Source organism: Atractosteus spatula, chromosome 6 (assembly GCF_055471065.1).
Source record: "Atractosteus spatula isolate fAtrSpa1 chromosome 6, fAtrSpa1.hap1, whole genome shotgun sequence".
NCBI lineage: Eukaryota > Metazoa > Chordata > Actinopteri > Semionotiformes > Lepisosteidae > Atractosteus > Atractosteus spatula.
Genome location: NC_142711.1, coordinates 60,264,716 through 60,279,311, shown reverse-complemented (window position 1 = coordinate 60,279,311; position 14,596 = coordinate 60,264,716).

Sequence of the window (14,596 nt, the reverse complement as noted above, 5' to 3'; positions counted from 1 at the left end):
TATACAGTGAAATACAAAATAAGAATAAATAAGGATCTAAAGCGTAAACTAGCTGGTTCCCACCAAAGTAAACACGATGGCGAGCTCATTTGCGGTTTGAAGAAATGGGTTCTCACCTCACTTAGAGACCGTTGCTTTCTGAACCGCTGTTGTCGCCACAAAAATTTCATGTGCTTCTAAATGATTTTTTAAATATAGTTAGTTTAACTTATAGAAGTTAATGTTCTGTCACCGACTGGAGACACATAAAAACAATACTGGTTAACAAGGTTAAATTGTATACATTGGTTCAAAGGTAATATTTTTTTAATCCAAAGGCAATATTTGAAATCGACGCGCAACACCAAAAATATTACAAGCTATTCAGTCAACTTTTTATATCGAGTTAACCACTGCATTTGGAATTTACATTCGTATCCAAAGGCCCGGGCCTGTGACTATATCGGCAAATTGCACATTAGGGAACCACTGAAAACTCTTTAACATTTGCATTTAATTGAGCTGTTTTGTTCGTTTCGTACGTTAGCATAGTTTCAGTTCGTAATATTAGGGTTCAAATTATATGAGGGAAGTTAAACCGGTTTATTTAGGAAGTAGCCAAGATCAAAGTCGAATTTGATCGGCTACGTTTTAATATTTGGATGTAAGGGCGCCACGTCCACCATATCATTTTTCCTATAGACCCATATACTGTAAACATATAAATAATAACCGCGGATTTGTATTTTGTAAATTAAGTAAACTTGGTTACTGTAAAGCTTCTTACATTTTATAATAGGCCCATATGTTCGCAATCACGCTCAGTATTATTTTGTATGTTTTGTATGTTTGTTATGGCATATTTTGTACCGCTATGTTCCCCATTTCCATACCCCGTCTTTCACCTGTGCACAGTACAAGATAAAAACACGAGGTTCACGACTATAGCTTCTTCTAGCAGGCTGTCCCTCGGAGGCTCAGATGTGCCAGCTCACAAAGTCGGCTTCATCTAAAAGACACACAGTATTGCCCACGACTGATATCAGCCACCTGGGAATTTTCCGTCCGGACAGTCTTGATCGACATTTCAATACGTTGCCTTTTTGGGGAGGGGGTCGGGGAGGTGGGGGGCACTCGTGTTTAAATGTGGACCTGATATTCTTTCGTGAGGACCTCTAGTTATGCAAAAACACGTCATTTTCTTCTATCAATGCCGCCTTTACCACGTGTTTACATTGACATTCAAGGAGAGTCTTCTGGTCGTCCGCCTTTCAAACCCCGAGCGCTATCTAAACCAGGGACTGTATAGGAAAGCACCGCGGGGAGAAATATCTAACATATACAGTGCGCCGTTCAAGTCCTCTAAAAGCCCCATCTGTTCATCTTATTTTACCCGGAAAAAAATGTACATTATGACTAAAGCCCCTTTAAAGGCTCTTGAAGCTAAATGTTTGTATATCATTTTCAACACAAGTGGCCAAGGTAGGCTAAACAATTAAACTGAAAGACGAGTATGAGACGTTTTAGAGAGACGAGTATTGAAGTATAATTTAAATTGAGAAATACAAAAAAAAACACTCTGTCTTGCCAGGGCACTGGCAGGGTTTCCCAACACAAGTATAGATGTGAAAATCCATATCAAACAAATGTATTTAAAAGAATACTTATTTCACCTCCTTTAACGCTATAATACTAAACAAAAACTTCGCTGGATTCTTTTTCGGATTTGCCCGTTTCTTAAAATGAAAAGTACCCACAGTGTGTAAGAGATGCTTATCTTAATATGTAATCGTTTTTAAGAGTCTGATAAATGTGGGCGCGCAGGCAGTCAGACAGACCGATGGTTAAGGCGTAGATGTAGATCGGGCTGATTCGATGGTTGTCCAGTGGTTAACATATTGTACATCCACCACCAGTGAGCATCCTTCTGTGCTCTTGTACTGATGTGTTTTGAATCAATGTAATGCTCTCGGTGAAGGTTTTCCGGATTCTCGCAAAATATTTCCACAGATGAACGGAGAGCCTCATCAGCTATGGTAAAATGTACCTGTACTCACCCTGTAAAAATGAAACGAATCTGTCTTTTCTGTCAGCTGTGTTTTGTATTTGGAGGGGAAGCGTGCAGATGTTCCGCATAAATGTAGAAGGATCACTCATATATATTTCAATCTATTTCTTTATCAAATTTAAATATAATCCTGGCCTACGTACTCTGCAACTTTTGCAATGATTTAGCAGTTTTCCTAGCGTTTTTAAGTGTTTTTGGTATATCTTGTCAAATAAAAATGTATTAATTACAGAACATGACGGATCATACGAACTATTAATCCTAGATTTATGCAATGTATAGTTTGAGTATTTGTGATAAATTTAAGTTAAAAACAAAATTCATACCTGCTTATTTCTTCTGAATGATTATAATTTTGCTCTCCGCACTGCATACAGTTGCGAAAACGCACTGATTGATAGAAAACGATTTTAATACGAAATGTCACCTTCAGGATCACATTCGGGACTCTGCCCTTATTCTACCATATTCCATTGTCCCATATTTTACTTCCTTCAGTTTTCTGCAAGTCTGACATTTCATAAAATGTTTAAATCGCGCCATCTTGCGGATGTATTTTGTCATTACAGTCATATGTACTGTAGTAGTCTTACGGAGTCTCAAAAGATTTCCCTTTTAATTTGCGACCAAGAAACGTTATCTGTTGCTGATGCTATTAATTTATGTCGTTGTATTACTAACACTTTTACTACTTCGAGAATTAGTTTCTATCTATTGTCATATTAATAATGATCTCAGTTATACAGACATATACTAAATTCTTAGATATTTCATACTGTTGTTTTTTTTGTGCTCAATGTTATACTCTACACCAAAACAAACATGTTAAACGTGTTGTTTTAAATGAGGTCTAAAAAAGACACCATTTAACTTTACTGAGGTTTCAAGAGCAATAAATTGTGTTAAAAGCTCCAGACAATGGGACCAGTTAACAGGTGAATGTGAAGGATTAACTACACCGTCATTTTACAGTGGAGTTATATATGGTTTACCTCCTGAAGATTCTAGTCAATGTAAACTAAAGGTTGCTAAAAGACAAGCATTATCAAGAACAGTTAACGATGTTTCGAAAACAGAAAACTTCAGTGGAAGCTTTGAGTGAACTGCGGATGCTGACATACTGTACATGTTGTCATTTCTGACTAGCCTGAGATATCAAAGTCTTTTTCATAGCAATCTATATTTTGGAGCAGATCACAATTCTGTATATCAATATATCAGTGGTATAAAGTGAATACTACTCAGAAGTTAATGAGAAGACAATTTCAAAAGGAGTCACCATGAGCTAAACACCACATAGTTACACACATACAGTAAAATCCAAAAGAAAAGAACAGAAATAAATTGAGTCTAATGACTACGCTCACCTGTCTTTAAAAACTGGAGGCTTGACAGCACAGTCCAACAAAGCGCAATAAGGTATTTAACAGCCTGAACTTGGAAAGGCACTGCTTTCAAAAACAGATCAGGACAGAATAAAAGATACATATTCACAGCTATGATATATTTTGGGACTCGGTTCAGGTCTAAATCAGGCACCGTGCCAGCCTCCTCCCAGTGCAGGGGGCTGATGTGCTAGTCTGATCTCATCTGATCTCAGAAACTAAGCAATGCTGGTCCTAGTTTGGGAAAGTAACACCAGGTTTGTGCTGTAATGGTGTTGGCAGACCAGTAGGTGGCACTGTTCCCTATGGACCAGAGTTCACACCTCAAGGTCCTCCTGTAGAGTCCTTCAATACCATACAGCATTCTGTTCATGATTCCTACTGAGGAATCAATTAAACTAATTCAGCCCTTAAAGTTCCAAGCAGGACAAAAACAGAAGATAAAATTCATTTTATGATTAGTTTAAAACAAAATAATTACAGTGAACAGAGAAAAGTATTTGACAAGCTGATAAAAATGAAGATGTACACACAACTTCTTGAACACGGAGAGAGAAATGATTAAGATTTCCACTAAGGAACATAATGTGACACACTGTGAAACGAAAGTATGGCCTTTTGTAGACAGAAACAGTGGCTTTGATCACATTTTCAGAAAGTTAGAACTGTATCAAAAAACATATCTGACAGCAACAGCAATGTGATTTAAAGTTAAGATGACTAAAAATATCTAAGTGCTTGTAGGAAAGGACAACTGTATTTTGTTCTAGTAATTTTTTAGAATACTTTTTGTACCTATTAATTAATTGACATAGTACCTGAAAGGACATTAAAGGGAAACATTTTTCAGTTAAATAAAAGCACACTGAGGAAGCTGAAAAGAAAACCAAATAATTTAAAAACCTTAAATTATATTTAACTAATTCAAAAGTCACTATGATGTTGTGGATGTAATAAGATAGAAAGACTTTGAGATTTGGGGATAATGGGAAATATTACGACAAACTGAAATTGTGCAAATATTGAGAGAAATATGTAAATGTTAGGTACATACTTGTACATATTCACTTCTGAATGTTAAAAAAGTAAAAAAGGTATGCTTTGCAATTTCTTGGAAACTGTCATGCAATTATAATGCAGTACTGAGGAACAGATACAAAGACAAGAAGTTAGTAATCCCACAAAACTACTGGTTGAATCAGATGGCACACGAAAATAACTCCACTTTCTATCGACACGAGACACTAACTAAGAGCTCTGGACAAGCTGTGTTTCTGGAAACACTGGAGGACGTGCTTTAGTTCAAGGGTAGAAGTACAGTATGTAAGCCAACATGGACTGGACTTGACAGCATCAGTGTGGAACTGGAGCTGGTTCCCATTCTGCATGTGTGACTGTCCACCATGTGCAACTGACAGGACTGATGTTCTTGCTCACATCTCTAGATTAATAAAGAGCTGGTGCATTCTTTGAGCACTTAATGTCCAGTGTGTTTACGCTATAATTACAGGTTAAATATATAATATAATCAAATCGGAGAACACATACACATGTGTGCATTATTTTTGATTTTTTGGCATTCTGTGGGATGATTGTTTTTTATTTATACAAGTAAAGGTTTGCATATTGAGAATAATTGAAACAGAATGCATTGTAAGGACTGAAATGGATATCAGCCACAAACAGTTTGACTGCACAGTAATGATCACTGTCCTCTTTACAGCCTATCATGTATTTATTATATACAGTTAGACAAAGACATTATGTGTCAATAAAAAAATCTAAGTCCTCACTTACGTTGGTCTTTGTTATATGTGGGACATTTTAGATCTATCCCTTTCTTAAAAGAAATGCAGCTTCTTACACAGAGGGTCGTGGGAGTCTTGAGCAAACTACCCAGTCACGTTGTTAAAGACGATACTGAAAAGTGGCTACATGACATTCTCAGATCAATTAGCCCATGAATACCCAACAGGCTAGATGGGCCACATGGTCCACATACTAGCACTGCTCCCTGCTTTAACTGCAGTTGCAAGTAACTAACAACCTTACTTTGTTCCATACTCATCTCTGAAGTATTCTGCTTGCAGGGTTTTAACCCATAATCCAACATCTGAGGGGAAAAATAAACATTCAAGCACTCAACATTCTAGTATAATTTATCCCTGTATTAAGATTTTCTACACATTTGAAGCTGAAGCAGGCTATATCCAACTCCAAGTTTAATTTGTGTCAGGGAAAAAAGAGAACCATGTATCAGATTGTTTTTACACTCGGTATTTCTGTCCTGCAGTTTGTGCGAGCGCCTTTTCCTCTTTCGTTTCGATGCTCAAATACATTACAGATGTACAAAAGGAAGATGTGAAAAGACAAATGTGCCCCATTCCCACTACCCTTTCCCAGTACAGCTGAGGTGGAAGGTCAGAGCATTTTCTCACACTCTACCCAGGCCTGCGGGTCTGTATGGGCGTGTCGAAACAGAGAGTCCGTTTTTATTTCCTCTGGCAGCTTGAAAAGATGATCTCCAACACCCCCCACATGCAAGAAATCTATAGCAACCCTCAAAATAAAAAGAACGAAATCCTTTATCGGTCATGGCAAAGATTATTGCTGGCAGTGAAGTAGTGAAACTACAGAAAAAGTGCTGTGGTGAAAGCTATTTTTGATTCTTAGAGTGTGGACATTATATTTAGTATATACTTGATTATACTTATTATATACTTGATTATACTTATTATATATGTGATTATACTTATAATCATAATAGTATAATAAGTACCAAAAAATACAAGACTGATCAAATCAATAATGATGCATGAGCCATTCACAGGATTACACTAAATGGCAGGATTTCCATTGTAAAAATGAACATTCATGCTCATGTTAACTTCTTGTTCTTCATGATCTCCATTTCCAACCCACCAAAATGGCAAAAAAACAAAACAAATTAACTTTTAACTAGTTTCTATTGAGGGGGATTTCAGACATGGTTGATTTCAGGAGCGTCAGGCTCAATGTGCCCATCTGAAGAAGTTATAAGTAAGCCAATTAGACTTCAGGATCGTTTATTTTCTTCTAAGGACTACCTCCTTTCCAATAGGCCCAATCACTGCAAATTGGCTGAACATTCAGCCATTATCTCAGCAGACTGCCCCCTCTTACTCTTTGGGTTACAGCCTGCCGACCCTGGCCCACATTTCCTCACTCCCTGGGATTCCCTACCTTGTATAACCTCCAGGAGGCCAGGCAACACAGCTGCATCCCCTCACCCAGCCTACCGTCACTAAGCCTCTGTTCTCTTCTGTGTACAGTACGACCTCCTTTCCTCTTTGAGAGCTCGTCAGCTCCCTGTTAGTTTTATACTGTATGTGACAGAGGATAGGACACACGTGATCATTGTCCTGACTGTGTCGAAACTGATGCCATCTACTGTCAGCTTGCATACAGAACGTACACAGCACCATACCAGCGGTTTTGGATGAAGATTCTGGATCCTCTCTGTCACAGGTGCTCGCAGCCTCTACCCAGTACAGTACCAATCTATGCACCCGTGAGGAGTGTCCTGTAATGTACAGTAGGCCACCTGAACGCACGTGACTGACGAGCTTTCGCCCAGTGACTCGTGTGGCTCTGTTGCTCATCCCCTGCACTTTCCTTCTTAGTAATGACTCCTGAGTTACTATCAGCCTTCGGTACAACTGGTTTTGCTAGTGGCTCCGACTGTAATCAAATAAACCAGGTTTGCTCAAAATATACGATACCCTTCTACAGCACTTATTTGTGCAAACTATTTAAACAAATAAAAAGCAGATTTTTTTTTGCTAGTGCCACACCCCTGTCTGGTGCCCTTTACCTGTCTTCGAAAGGTCACCCTTTCACCCATTATCTTTTATTGTCTGTGCTCTTGCTTTTCTTTTCTCTTCTGGATGTTTTGCCTTTCGCTGTTGTCAAAAATACAGATTTGCGAGGCGGAAGACCATAATCCTCACTTTTACCATATATTGACTCTTTTCAGACCTTTAGGACAACTATTATCAGCTGATGCTTTTCAATGCATCCTAATGGAGAAACACACATACAAAAAAGAAAATAATTTTAAAATGCCAGGAAAAGGCCTGTAGGCCTTTTCTGTTTGTGATTCAGCCTGGAATTCACTTCCATTTGTTCTTTTGCGGCCTTTATACTGGCAGAGATCCCCACTCCCACTTGAACACACTGCTGTCCTACTCTGGGGTAGGGTACTTCACCGTATTCCAAGGTGCATGATTATTGGATGAGTGGAAAGAGAAGGGAATAATGAAATGCTTCATTAACATCAGCTGTCCAATCTCATTAGGGTGAGAAATGGACTAACCTCAAACTATGCAAGCTTTTGGACAAAAAACATCTGGATGAAAATCAGCCGACTTAAGTTTCTACAGTGAGTAACGAAGCAGGAAATCAAAAACACAACGAACAATAAGGCATTCCCAGTAAGAAATACTGCCACCTTTTGGCAGCACCTGCTGATAAGATGCAATCGAGAATAATGGGGAATTTCTTCATGTTTGAGCGAACAAAACATGCAATTATGTTATTGGTTCTGCAGAATTTCAGCTTTGACTGACTTCCTCAGTTCCGGTGTCTGTGTATGATGTTACAGTTCTTATTACACTTCAAATGCAAAGCCACAACCTGCAGCAAGAGACAACAAAGTTCCCTTCATACTCAATTTTTACACATATGCCCAAAGATATGTGGTCCGTTCTGTCACTTCAGCTAATTTAAGCTCATTAGCCAAGAACAGTGTGGAGAAAAGGCCTTATATTCTGGTGGATAGCTGGACACTCAATTTCTAGCCATTTGAGATCTTCTATCTTACAACAGCTCATACAGTCAATCTTTAAAAAATCTAGAGAAATTAAAATATTAGGTTCATTTTTACCAAACGTGACAATCTCATTCATCCAAATCAGCATTGTGGGGTGAAACTGACATATTAGTCAAGTCCATCTTGGCATGGAACAACCCATAAAAATGTCTGAAGTAGACCGGAATCTGCAGACTATCAAAAGCAATGTGACAGTGCAACCTTAACTACTGTCTCAAAGCCAAACACACATTGAAATCTACCTCTACCTCACATGTCGAGAAGTTCTCTCCCCATTATTTAGTATCCTTTATTTAATTCTGTTGACGTATGATTTTGCACAACAGATGTTGTTTTGCACATTATCTGTTACCTGTTGTTGTTGTTTTGCACATTGCCTGTTGTCTCGTTCTTTCTTTTCCTATACAATTGTATTGTTTTTTGTACTACTTACCGTCTGAGAGCTAGCTAAATAGCATTTCGTTATACCATATACCTGTGTATGAGTATAATGACAATAAACTTGAACTTGTAGAAACTCGTATAAACCTCTGAAGTTAGGCAAAACCACACTGTGTGTAAAAACTCCCATCCATGAGTGTATCTTTCATCCTTCAGCCACTGGAACTGCGGGTTAATGACTGAACAATACCCCATTTTCTTGAAATACTGCATATGAAACTTTTTAAAAAGTCTGCTGAGTGCAAGAAAGGGCACTAAATTGAACTGAATACCTTTAAGACTCCATGACATAATATATTGTAATGTGAGCATTCTTTCAGTAAACAGTTTATTTCTACACATCAATTTATAGCAGGCGCTTGTTTTTCTACTGCCAAGAAACAGAAACAACACAACTGAATTGCCAAGTGGATGATGGGTATTAGCTCATGCTGAAATAATGTAGTTGTTTTAATGACCACAAGGAGTCAGTATTGCATCCTCTTGCTTGAAAACTGCACTCAAATGCAGTGCTCCTGCTGAGGATGCCAAGCCTGTGGCAGGACATAGAATCAAATCTCTAGGCTGTAAGGCCCAATATAATGTATTTCAGGAGAAAAAAATGGAAATTCTCTTTGCGCTTCCGTAACGTTTAGCGACTACCATTGTAAGCATAGTATGACCAAGAGAACACAATGTCCCCCCAGCATATGCTTAAATACTGTTAATCTAGGCTCTGAACAGTAAGTGGGCCCATATACCAACATACGAGTGCTGCTACACCCACAACGTCTGCCCTTTGATATTCTAATGCTTCATGTCTCCTTTTCCATTACTTAAGAGTTTGTCCCACACAGAAGATAAGCTTACTTCTGTATTCACAACAATCTAACAAAATTTAAAATCAGAATGCAAATGCAGTGGGTGGAAATGTGCCAAATCACACTATTTTTGTTGCAGAGATTAAATGTGTCCAATATTTCTTGCATTACTAAATGTTAGCTACAGTACATTAGAGAAAGTTCTAACAGCTGTTTAGTCATTTTTATGTCATTCCCAGGAAAGGAAAACTGGAGGGACTCACTCACTCACCTTTGCAGACGTGGTGGTAACTGTCTGCTTACTCCACCTCCTGCCCAAAACCACCATCTTGTCTCGGTAGGCAGGGTCCTTGTCAGTATCACCAGCGAGCTCCAAAATGTACCTCTGAGAGCACAGCTTCAGCTGTCCTGGCTCTTTGACCTGTGGAGAGTGAAGGTTCAACTTCATACTTTCAAACATGGGAGTGGCAAAAGCTCTTCACCCGCATAGGAGTTTCTGCCCAAGAGATGACCATATCCATCCAGGAATCGTATCCAGAGAGTAAGACTATTGGGGGATTGCCTGGACAATGCCCATCAACAGCTCTGAAAGGGATTATTCACCACACCAGACAGAACTCAGTTTCCAGGAAGAAACTCGCCAAGGCCAGTCCAATCTGCACTGCCATCACCCAGCACCCCAGATATCAAAACTCTGTAACCCACAGAATCCTGGTTCCATCTACCTCCCGGTGTTTCTCTCTGCCAGTAAGAACAATGCTCTGTGTTTCAAGGGTTTACAGATGAGCTATGAATGACAGAGCAGGGAGGGGGGTAGAGCTTCTTTAAATGTACCCAGTTCATTATTACAACCCTGGAGGTGTTGTTGTCTTTTGCCCTTGCAAAAGCAATATGAAATAATTTTATCAGGGACAGTTGCAGGTTTAAAACTCACTGGCAGTCTCTGACTGTAAACCTCTGGGAACCTGTTTTTCCCAACTGACTCCTACTGTCATTAGTGGGTGAGAAACTGGAACATGAAGCAAGACAAATTCTGTCATCAAATGTAAGAGAACTGGTAATATCCACAGAGCAAACTTCAGGGATTGGACAACTTTCTGGTAACATAAGTCAACTACAGGTGCTAGGCATTTGATATTATGTTGAGGAAACCTGAATAGATTGGCATATTCCACTAATATATACAGCATTTATGGGTCACAAGGACATTGATACAAAAATCTAGAACTATTTGACCCCAAAAGAGATCAAACTGCTATATCCAACGTAAATTATATTCCAGTTCCCAGAGTATACCAGGTACATGATTTTAGGTAAACACTGGGCAAGACACAACTGCTTTTTTAATATTTTAAATCTTAAAATGACTATATGGCTCTTTAAAAAAGGTCTACAGTAAAATACAGAAGTAGTGAAGCGAAGATCTTGATGTGCTGGGACACAAACAGGAGAGGGAGTCACGACAGGACCCAAGAGGACCCACAGACCCTACTGAGGGAAATACAGCCTTGCCACACTGGAATCAGGACTCTGATCACTGGGTCACTGCATTGACTGAAAGGCACTGGGTCATGATGCCTAGTGGACAAGGCAGAATTTGGAAGGACAACTGTCCAGGTGGGAAGTGTAACAGGGCTCATGTTATTGTGGTGAACCTGCTAAAACTTCTTTTAGGTCCTTCGAATGCACTAGATCACCTGGCTCCACAGATTCGGTCACTCGTCTCTGGGCGTGTGACACTGGGGGCCGAGAAGCTGCATCCTGCATATTTATTGCACAGCAATTTATTTTTCCACACGGTCCTCACCTTTAGAGCCCTGCCAGCCTACTGAAATTACTGTAAAACAACATTTTAATTCGTAACTTGACCTCAACATCACTGAAATGTTAGGGAATGATCTTAACAGGATATTGAAAAAATAATCAGCATAAAGATTCTTTATGCTGTTAAGTCATAGAATTGTGCTAAAATAGACTGGCAGACTATGCTGACAGTAACGGGCAGTGGTAGACAAGTTAAAATGCGTGAAAGAAAACCAGGATTTTTTTTTTAATGTAGAAAGATTGCACGTGATATTTAATACAATGAGGTTTCTGTGGAAAAAAAAAATGATTTAAAATAAGACCTATTTTTTTTTTATCTCTGCAACCATGTATCTAAGCCAGGGATTCTCAAACCACATTCTTGGAAACTCTAAGTGAATATTTTTTCTTGGTCTATTTTTGTCTTTGGAGTCTGGAAAGTCAGATATTTACTCAGAATCCATTTCAGAGAACTCAGCATGTCCACACCTGGTGCTTAAAACTGACTTCTTTGTTGCTGAGATGTGCAACAACAAATCGAAGCTATTTGATTTTCATACAGTGTCTTGCAAGACTATTCAGATGTCAAACAGTTCTTAAAATTTTGTCTCTTTAAAGCTTGCAGTCATGCTTTGGAGTAGCAATTAACATTAACAAGCAGTGGGTAAGGAGAAAAGTATTAAGGGATCCCACTGTGAGGGCAATGGTGACTTTTCAGGGAGATACAGAGGTCAGTGGTTGAAATGAGAGGAAAAACGTCATTGGGTCAACAATATCCCAATCACTCCACAAAATGGTCTTGTGCAGAAAAAAACCATCTAAGATTCTATATGGTTGCAAGAAAGCACTTAAAGTGATACTGCAAATGGGGAAAAAAGGTTTGAGTTTAGACCAGATCAAATTTGAACTTTTTATTCTAAAAGCGAAGTGTTACAACTGATACAAACCCAAGACACTGCAACATGCAGTCAACATCATCAAACAGATTTTTTTTCCCCAAAAGGCATGTGCGAAGCCACCGTACCTACAAATGCCAAAATCGCTCAGCGTCGTGACTACTTTATTGTCCTGTCACATTTTAACCTCAAAATAAAACATTTAAACAGCTACAAAGAAAACAAACGCTTTAGAATATTATTAGTGCCTTCATACAACAAATTACACATGCAATTAAAAGATGTAAAAACTGAATAGACATTACTACAGGGAGAGTGAGAGCTTTATTCAATAGCGTTAATTTGGTTTCAATGCAGCATACGTCAAAAATAATAACTGCACACATAGAATTGTTATATGCATAACTGTCACGTCTCCTACCTTAAAAGTTTTAACAATGTCAGTCTTTCAGCTTCCAAAGCGGCATAAACGTGAACACCGGATTCTCACTCGTTTGAATGGCCACGCTGAATTACAGTGCCATCTACTGGCCGGAGACACGCTGCTGCGGGTCAACTGAACGAAAGAAAACACGGCAGATTTACCCCAAACCAGCGTCTTCAAATAACAACACGGGTAAGTCCCATTTTTAAAATGTAAGCGCCTAAAAAAAAAAGTCTAGCATGTTCTGAAGTTCTATTTTTAGTGGTAAATACAGTTTAAATGAGAGTGTTAAATCCGTGTTTCCTCAACATAGCTAATATGAAGTTAACAACGTGTAACAATTTGTGTTACTGTCTGTTCTTTGAAAAGATAGCGTTACTTTACATGGTTACATTTCTTTTCAAATAGCAGCATTGTATTGTATGCATTTTCAGATGTCACGTCTTTTAAAGTTATGCGCATGCCCAGACACTCGCCACACAACTACACCTTCCTCTGTTCCCGACGCTGTCACCAAAAAGTGTTCGGTTTAAATTATCGTTCCGAAAAACTAAATCTGTAAGAGGAACCGATCACATTTTAGAACAACTTAACAATACTGAAATAACCACAATATCTCTGCTGAACTGAATGTAGCAGTTTAGTAGACCTGTCATATTAGAGTAGACATTTTATCGTGTTTATTGTGTTACTGGGTTTCTCCCAGCACCGCTCCACTTTCATCTCTCTCCTCCTTTTCCCCTCCCGGTCTTAGTGACGTACATTTATAATGAAGAATTTCTGCAACTCTGGAAATGTTAAGGGCTCCTAACCTTTGGAAAAAGTATGAGAACTAAGCTCTGAAAGGTTATTTCATGTTCTTCCAGATCAGCTCCAAATAGTCAATAAGCCCTTGCTCTACTATTGACAAACAGTGAATCGAAAGGACATTTTAACCGTTTAAAGCAAGTTTTTTGGTTTTACTTTTCAACAGAAGCACCTAAAGGTAATCCTTAATGTTTTCACAGTAACCTCAAAACGTTTGCAGAAAACGTTCGCCTTCTACCAGTAGGGCAGAAACATTCTCTGTGGTACGAATTTGTGAGGTCTGAATTGTAAACAACCAATTATTAAGTAAATTGATTTTTTTCCTTTTTGGATTAAAAGGCTAGTGTTGCAAAAAGCATAGAATGAATATAAAGTACAGCACTGAGACATATATAGACTTATTGACACTAGAGAGTTGTATCAAGTAAGGTTAGTTAGGTTAATTCTTTGGAAATAAAGTGCAATTAACGTTTACTTGTTCCCTTTGCAGCCAACACACCTCTTAGGCACAAAATAGGTGACTTGCATTTTGTTAAATTTATCAAAACAAAATATAAATTAAGAAAGGATTCAAACCAGACTACTAATTGCATGTATAAATATTGTAAGAATGTAATTACGTAAAGGAGGAAGATGTTATATAAACTATATTTGATGGATTAATGTTCACTTGAAAGTGTGATCACAAAATGAGTACTAAACAATTAAATCTAAACCTGGGAGCTTTCCTTAAACATTGCTGTGTAACATATGGTCTACATTTATCCTATAAGCACTTTTGGCTTAAACTGAGATTAAGCTGACAAAAAAACTTGAACTGTAAAAAAATATAGTTTTGCATATATTAAAAAGTATATATGTATAAAAAGAGAAGCAGAAATCAATATAAACTCTAAAATGCAATATGAAACCAATTTGTTAAGAGAGAAGATGGCACTGCAATAATCTCGTAATTGGGTTACAAAAGTGTACATAAGTCTCTCAGGGGCAGACAGGGGAAGAATGTGTCTGATTTTGTCGTAGTTTCATAGCTGAAGAAACGATACCTTATAGAAATGACTTATATATTACCAAAAGGAAAGAACTTGATCAAAGAATACACCTAATTTCTCATTTTGTTCTA